This window comes from Heterocephalus glaber, unplaced genomic scaffold (genome assembly GCF_053883595.1).
Source record: "Heterocephalus glaber isolate CG9 unplaced genomic scaffold, H.glaber_assembly_v1.0 deba00001831, whole genome shotgun sequence".
Taxonomy (NCBI): domain Eukaryota; kingdom Metazoa; phylum Chordata; class Mammalia; order Rodentia; family Bathyergidae; genus Heterocephalus; species Heterocephalus glaber.
Window position 1 is genome coordinate 1096607 of NW_028258491.1, and position 6747 is coordinate 1103353.

The following is a 6747-nucleotide window of genomic DNA, read 5'->3' on the forward strand; positions in this document are numbered from 1 at the left end:
ACAAGATCATTTCATCTACCTATAAAGATTTTGCTTCTACATTGCCAGTCCTATCCTAATTGTGTCATTTTATTGCCAGACTATTTTGGTGGGGCATAGGTTTCAAAGTTTAATGGACAGATAAAGAGTAAGCGTATCGGCCCTTGTTCCCCACCTTAAGGAGAAAGCATTGTATCTTCAACATTCATATAAGGCTTTCTCAGTGGAAGTATGGAGTACACGTCTTTAATCTGTTGAGAAGGTTCTGTTCTACTTCTAGTCTCCTGATACCTTTTACCATGAACGGCTGTGGAATTTAGTCCAATACTTTTTCTCCAACTAGTGACAGGATCATATGGTTTTTCCTTTCCTCTATTAAAATGATGAATTTTGGGGGTGGATCTTCCAATGGTGAACCAACACTCCCGTCCCTATAATAAAACCAGTTTCTACATACTGCCAGATCTGACTTCCAATAGTTTGTTTTGTTAAACAAATTTCTATTTTTGTTCATACTTTTTTCTTCTATTATATTTATCCACTTTTAGGATTAGCACAATGTTGATTTCCTAAAATGAGGGGAGAAGTGTTCCTTTTTTTTCTGCTTTAAATATTTGATATAATTTATCAGTTAAAATGTATATGAGCCTGTTGTTGTCATATAGGTAGGTTTTCAAGCTACGAATATACTTTCTTTAATAGGTGCTATTCAAATTTTATATTTCCTCCAGAGTTAGTTTCATTAATTTGTCTTCAATGGTACTTCTTAGAAGTTGTCAAATTTATTTCAAAACAGACTTTTCAAATATGCCTTCTATATCCTTTTCAATTCTGCAAAATCTGTGGTAATGTCTCTTAGGTCTTGATATTTTAATTTTAAAACTGTATAATTGATATTGTGCAATAGGAAGTAAAGTTCTACAGGAGCATGGGAAGTGGGAGAGATAGGGGAAAGGAAAGAAGGGAAAAAATATGAGAAAACAAAAAAAATGGAAACAAAATCTTTGCAAATAGGGAAGGGTGGTGGGGGTGAATGGAGGGGACGGGAAGGGGAAAAAATAAGAACCAAGATACTCATGTAATGGTACAAGATCCTCATGATGTATGTAAATGTGTTTTATACCTCAAATGTACTGATAAACTTAATGGTGAAAAAAAATGAGATGTAATAGTTGCATACATCATTAAGAATGAAATAATGAATTGAAACAACTTATTTATATGTACCACATCACTGCCGGCCCTCTCAGGGAAAGCTAAACAAATGCCTGATGGAAAATTACAATCAGACCACTATAGACTTCATCCTTCTGTGCCAGTTCTGACTGTCAAGTGTGGGCTTTTCCTCTTTACTCTCACCATCCCCACCATCCTGATGGCCCTGGGTGGCAACCTGAGCATGGTCCTGCTCATCCTCCTGGATGCTTAGCTCTGAACACCCATGTACTTCCTGCTCATCCAGCTTTCCCTCATGGACCTCATTTACATCTGTACCTCTGTGCCCAAGATGGCTTCTGGTTTCCTCTTTGGAAACAAGTTCACCTCCTTCACTGGGTGTGGGGTTCAGTGTTTCTTCTTTGTGACCTTAGCTGGTTCTGAAGAACTGATCCTGATGTCTATGTCCTATGATCATTACCAGGCTATTTGCTTCCCTCTGCACTACCCTATCTGCATGAACAGGAGAGTGTGTGTGCTGATGATCCTGGGATCCTGGGAATGGGTGTTGGGTATTCCTGTGCTCAAATGTCCTCCATATCCCTTACTGCAGGTCCAGGACCATCAATTATTTCTTCTGCCATGTTCCGTCCATGCTCACTCTGCTCTGCATGGACACCAGTGTCTATGAGTACACTGTGTTCATTAGCACCATCCTCTTTCTTGTGTTTCCTCTCCTTGGTATTCTGTGTTCCTATGGTCAGGTCCTTCTCGCTTTCTACCACATGCACTCACAGGAAGCAGGAAGAAGGTCTATTCCACCTGGGGCTCCCATCTCAATATGGTTACTTTCTACTATGCGCCATTTGCCCATACTTACCTCCAACCAAAGTACTTCCAGTCTCCAGAAGAGGACAATATTCTGCCTGTCTTCTACATCTTCCTCACCCCAATGCTCAACCCTGTGATCTATAGCCTGAGGAACAATGAGGTGCTAGGAGCCCTAGAAAGAGTGACTCAGAGAATCTATTCTGGGAAATGGTAGGCAAATTTGTTCCTCTGCATATGAAGCAGTGTATCACTACTTGAAAATTACACAATGTCCACCACTTAACCTGAATTTAATCTGTAATATTGCAAATTCATCTGCTGTGGCAAAATAATTATATATTCTGAACCCTAATATTATTACTTCTTTCCCATCTAAAAATGGTCTTGTGTTTTTCACTAATGTGAATTAATTTGCTGGAAAATGAAAACAGAATATAGTGAAACCTTTGCAAATATTTCAAAATTAGAGTGAGATCAACAACTTAGTTGAATGTTCAAATTTTTGAAAATAGTATTTTACCAGATACATTGCCATGATTCTCTCTCACAATCCCCTCCACATTTGAACACATTTATCCTATTGTCTCTGCCAATTCCAGAAGCAGTTTCTAAGTCTCCTTTCATGAGGGCCTTTAGCTGTGCTACTGTGGCTGTCCTGGTTCCAGAACACATTCAAAATATTTACCTCACGTGTTCATTTTTACTTTCAGGAAGAGCTAGAGTTCCCACAGTGCTAGATCTGGCAAATCAGGCAGATGAGGACACACTGTCAAGTTTTTATGAACCTGCCATTCCCATTCATGGGATTTGGCAGCAGCATGCAATATAATTTTTGTCATTTCATAAAGATACTTATAAAAGAGGACTTGCAGAAGTGTTTCAGAGAGAGGCAAGGAAAATAGAATAGTGAAAGTGTGTTTAAAGTAAGGAGAAATATTTTTATGGTCATTAGTACAAATGTGTCTTTTGCTGTAATAATTTTTAAGAATTTAAGCATTCATTGTATACTGTGATCACTCAATGTGTTAGTGTGTCAATTCTATAATTTCTTTCACTCTTAATTTTACTAAATTACCACAAAATTAAAATTAGTATTTGTAATGGGCAGGTCTAACTGAGAACAGAAAATATTTCATTTATTTAATAATAACTTACTTGCATTCTGCACGGTTTCTATACAACTTACTTGATTTATAATGATTTACTCTCAGAGCATAGTCTTAGGCATGCTGTAAAATTACTCTTTATTTCCTAAATACTCAGGGAAACTTATACTCAAGGATTTATGGAGGGATTATGCTCAAAATGTAGTGGAACAATTTTGTATTTCCCGTGAGACAGACCTTGGATTTACATGATTAAAGCATTCTGAAGGGATACATATCCTGTTTGCCTACAGTTCAATAATAATGCCTATAAAATGACAATTTATTATTTTACTTTTTACTGTGAGTGAAATGTTATTTCTGTTCAAAAGTGAATATTTCTAGTAAAATTGTCACTGCCCGAAGTCAGATGGAAAAAAAATAAGCAGAATGTTGCTGGGGAAAAGTCTTGGCTAGCACAAACTGTGGCAGTGGGGGTGAGCTGTATTCCCCTTGTATGCACAGTCATTTCTCAGACCAGAAGATCTGTACTTGAATAGATGATATGAACATGGCAATGAACAGTTAGAGTCTCTTATGATACTAATTAAAACCTTTGATTACAAAGTGACAAATGAGTGTAACCTTGTTCTCTCAAAAATATGAATTGGAAATTATTTATCATCAAATGGAAATTTAAGCTGACAACAGAATAACATAGGAAAGGGCAATATTTCTTGTTGAAAATCATATTACTCATGATGATCAAATTTGGAGAAAATCAAAAATTTGGTAGTTGCTCCTTGAGACTACTGTCCAAGTACTTACTAAACATGCAGCACACCGTGTGGGACACAAACACTCCCATTCCACTCAAATGGACAAACAAGGGGACAGTTACAAGTTAATTTCTTCCATGTGTTTTCACTGAAACACATCCAATCAGTCCTAATATTTTCTCATGTTGTTCTATTTTAACATTTTAAAGACTCATTCATTACTCTCAAATTTTATAGTCATTCAGTGCCTTCCTCCAAGAGTTCATTCTCTTCACTTTTTCTTTCTAGCAACTGAATGTAAATAGAATTTAGAAATTGATCTTATCATCAAAGTTCTTAAGTGAAAACTGATAAATAATTTCACTCCAATTTAAACAGAAATTATAATACTACAAAGTGGATGAACGTCTTGAAGAAGTGATACTTCACGGTGGATCTGATAGATTCCAGGCTCTCATGTACAGCAAACAAAGAACTGCAAGTTTAGCATAGAAGAAAAACGTGGCTATATTTAGTGAAGATCATGAGAACACGTGTTCATTGCAGGTCTGTGCCAATAGAATCAAGACTATGGCATAAACAGAAAAGTGTCATGATGACTGGGGAAAAAAACATACAGATAAAGCAAGCTTTCAGAATTTTAGAGATGTGCATCCCAGCTGGAGTGATTCTCACTGGGTCTCTGGACGATCCTCCTCTGAGGATTTCTTGATCAGCTATGGATTAGATTGACAGAAATGACTGACAAGCTGCTGAGTCATCTCAGCAGCACAATACACACATGCATTTCTCAGAATCATTTTATATGAAATTACATATGTGAGATGCAGTCCATATGTATGAACTTTTAACAATATTAGAATGGCAAAAAGGTCACTGAAGGTCAGGGTATGAGATATAACACATATGTTCTCTGGCCTTGAGCTTTAGAGATTTCTTGGGTCTTTGTTATTTTATTTTTACTTCTCTGATAACAATGGGAGGAGGATTGGCTCTGGGATGTTGCCCAAATTCAGGTGAGTGTAGGGGGAGTTCTCCCAGCCCCAATCGTGTTATCTCTAATAGTCCCTGCTGAAAGACCTTGTCCCTGAAAATCGATGAAGGGTGGAAAAGGGGGAAGGTTCATCTTTTATGACTATCTCCTACTGAATTGGGTGCTGGCTCTACCTATGTAGACACCAAGGATCTCCCTCCCTGTCTGACATAAGGTATCAGGGGAACTCTGTTCCTCTTCTGTGGATTTCCTGATGAGCCATGGATGTGGAGCCAGGCTTTGATCTTGGGCTTAGCCATTATCAATACTTTAATTGTTGTCAAAGAAGAAGAAACAGGGGCCAGGGATTTAACTCAGTGGTTCTGGAGCCTGCCTCACAAGTGCAAGGTCCTGAGTTCAATCCCCAGTAACAAAAAAAAAAAAAGAAGAAGAAGAAGAAACATGTTGAGTATATAAATCTAAACAATAATGTTATGGAAGCATTAATAAAGCCCATGGCCAGCACAGTAACCAGGACTCCCAATTCCAGATATTGCACCAGGGGATCTATGACTCAGGATGTTTCTTGTAGATCTTGGAACAATGGTCAGCCAGCTTTTGTGCAGTATCTTTTACTATTTCAGACTGACTGACACAGAAACTACATTTTTCTTTAAGAGACAAACATAACCCTCTGTTTCAGGAGTCAGATCTAGTCCCCTACAATGCAGCATGGTCACCACTGACAGTGACTCTATTTGATCATAAAGGATGGCAAGGCAAACTTCAGCAAGTTTGTCTAGGCTACCTGTCATGTTCTTAGGTAATTATTGATGAAGAGAAAGATGTGATTAGCTATAAGATAAATAAATAATCACTGTTTATTACCTGGACTAGAGGCAATTTTCAAATTATCTATTTGGTTTCCATAAGAAACATGAAAAAAATGTTGTATATTGTGATAAGGACATCAAGTGCAGCAAACAAAAAAGTATCAAGACTAGTCACACAATTCACTGAGAACAAAAGTTTTAATTATATGGTTTAACAGTTTGGTTGTTTTTTTCTGAAAAAAATATAATTTGAAGTCATCCACTGGATCAGAGATGTACAAGGTTTGCGGTCTCCCTTCTTCATTTTCTAGTATCTCAAGTGGCTTGGTCTTTACCAGGAAGAGGTGAATACAACTGTTACTAGTACTTTAATGACAGAAAGAGTGATTAAAAGGGTGTATAAGTATTTGTTTAATTATGGGTAATTCATTCCTGGGGCCCACCCTTCTTCAAGACCTTGATTAAGACCTGGTCACTACGTTAGGACTTTGGGTTGACAATTATTGTTAGTGCCCAGGAGTGGAAGCCTCTTGACTCCATATTCCTGGAGGAGCTGTTGGAATATTTCAAGATGGTCATATGTTGAAAGAGCTGGGAAAGTTTGCTGTCAGTGAATCAGTCAGATGTTATAAAGGGCCTTTCAGAAAGAATCTCGAATATGATGAGATATAGTTTGGATTTAGGAGGTGCCCAAGGCCTCTACCCTGGGACTGAGGTAGAGGACAATAGTTAGCCATGCCCCAAATACCTCACTGAAAAGCAACTAAAGTGATCTCTACACTATCAACTAAGTCTTTACACTATCCATCCACAAACCCCAGGGAAAAACAGAACAAACAGAAATCAAAGAAGCATGAGAAAGCAAGTCAACACAATGCCTCCCAAAATACTCAAGTCTCTGGAAAATAATGAAGAATGGACAGAGGAAAAGAACAGAATAAATCACACATCCAAATTACATAAAATGGTAACAGAGAAGAGTAATAATCAGGTCCAGGCAGTACTCAGTAAGATCATAGAAAAAATAATAAAACAAATAATGAAAACAATAAAAAAGTCCAAGAGCTTTCATAAGACATTAATAAATAGCTAGATGAGGTAAATCAAATAAT

The 6747-nt window shown here is 37.4% G+C and overlaps 1 pseudogene; it reads left to right on the top strand.

The window, feature by feature from the left end:
• Nucleotides 1–1023: 1023 nt before the first annotated feature.
• On the top strand, nucleotides 1024–2179 carry LOC147820627 (olfactory receptor 2L3-like; annotated as a pseudogene).
• Nucleotides 2180–6747: the final 4568 nt, after the last annotated feature.